At 31.8% G+C, this 2066-nt stretch overlaps 1 long non-coding RNA gene across 1 annotated transcript; it reads right to left on the bottom strand.

The window, feature by feature from the left end:
* Positions 1–1087: 1087 nt before the first annotated feature.
* Positions 1088–1556, bottom strand: LOC123322827. The gene is made up of 2 exons (XR_006539223.1): positions 1447–1556; positions 1088–1197 (listed from the first exon to the last, which is right to left on the bottom strand). It is a non-coding gene; the product is annotated as an uncharacterized LOC123322827 (long non-coding RNA).
* Between the last annotated feature and the right edge of the window lie 510 nt (positions 1557–2066).

The following is a 2066-nucleotide window of genomic DNA, read 5'->3' as shown; positions in this document are numbered from 1 at the left end:
CAAAAATACATACAATCCTCAATTTTCACCCTTCTACGATCAACCCTTATTTTTTAATAGCCATTTTAGTAATTTAATCATTTTTCCTCTCCGGTCGAAAACTGATCAATCATCATTTAATTAGTTATCCCCACCAGATGTCTACAGGTGTCACTTCTGACCCAGTAAACAGTACGAACGAATGAACGAACGCTAGATGGACTAACAAAAAATATTGTTCACGCTATAGCATTAAGAGATTGATATTGTTTAATAGTGTTACTGTCGTAATTGTTTAATTAATGATATATAATTTCAAGGAATAAATTATAATAACTTAAAAATAATGTTTGCCTTTTGTTATTTTTATATTCCCTCATCGTTCACAGCGCTCCATGCTTATTTCACGCATATACCACATTCTTACATACATACAATATACACATTCTAACATACATACATACTTACAATAAGTAAGCTATTTTTTGTCTACACTAGAAATTACTAGGAAATTATTTATTTGGCAAAACAACGTTTGCCGGGTCAGCTAGTATTGAGATGTTTTGAAAGATGAAAGTTGTAATAACTGGAGCCAATGTTATAATACGATCACGTCATCGAGTTCGAATAATCCTACTGTACCAGATTCTAAAACATATGTGGCAACTACGCTGGACGCAACAACATGCTAATGGTGAAAGATTGAATAAAATTCGGACGCAGCATTGTGCTACATATGAAAACAAAATATACGCCGGACGCACTAATGGTAGGACCATGAAAGGACGCAATAATGTGCGTATATCAACTTCTTTATTAATGAAGATATTTGAGATCTGAAACGACCAAAATACGTAATTTTTTGCGTAGATTAATATACTTCGATCAGATTCCACCTAGGTAGCGTATTTCTGGGAGACGCAATAAGGTTGCTTTTTGAAAGGACGCAATAAAGTATGCCAGATGTAAATATATATATATATATATATATATATATATATATATATATATATATATATATATATATATATATATATATATATATATATATATATATATATATATATTGTTATGGTTCAAAGTATTACGTTCAATATAAAATTCCAAATCACATTTGAAAAGGATACATTATGATATATTACTTATATATTCAAGTTGAAGTACATATTTTTATACTGATATTCAAAATTCATATCCAATATCTATTGAGGCCAATAACTGAAAATGAAAAATTTAGATTATAAAAATTTGTGAATAGTGTCTATGAATAGATAAGTTGAAAATTAGGAAATCAAGAGTGTAGGAAAGTGAGGGGATGGAAACCAGGGAAACAAGGAAAAAAAGAAGGGAGATATGAAGATCGAGAGTAGAAAGAAGCATTGCAGAAATTGTAAAAGGTACAAATCGTTTGAATAATTGGAAATTGAAGCCAAAAAACTCAGTTGAAGTAGAAACAGAAGGTATTACCATATCAAGACGATAATATTTATATATTTGGAAGTATACTACTGGCTGTTGAATTACTTTCATAAAAGTAACATTCATTGTGATCCTGAGCAACCAATTCAACGGTGGAAAGGGTTATCTAAGGTGGTAGCGATAACAAGTACTTTAAAACCGAATTTATTACAATAATCTAAACTACAGTGAACCACACAGTTATTTCCAAGTCAAGAAATATACAAAGTTGATGACCAAGTTCAAAAATAAGGAAAACAGAAATGCAATAATTAACTTGTCACGGTGATCAGAGAACTGCTGGTAGAAAAACGAAGAGCAAGAGGGAAATGGCAGAGATCACGGAATCCACTAGACAAGACAACACTCAATCAACTCACCAGAAAACTACGTGAAACCCTGCAGCAATATAAAAATTCTCAATTCCAACATTATATAGAAAATATAAATGACAAAAATGAGCACAGCATCTGGAAAGCCACGAAGAAAAGACCCACTTTGAGGAAATCTCCAATTAAAATGGCCAATGAAGAATGGGCTGTCTCAGATGAGCAAAAATGCAACACATTTGCCAAACATCTTGCACATGTATTCACACCAAATGACCCCTATCCTGGTATCAACGATGC

This window comes from Coccinella septempunctata, chromosome 1, assembly GCF_907165205.1.
Source record: "Coccinella septempunctata chromosome 1, icCocSept1.1, whole genome shotgun sequence".
Lineage (NCBI taxonomy): Eukaryota > Metazoa > Arthropoda > Insecta > Coleoptera > Coccinellidae > Coccinella > Coccinella septempunctata.
This window is presented reverse-complemented; position numbering and strand designations above follow the sequence as displayed.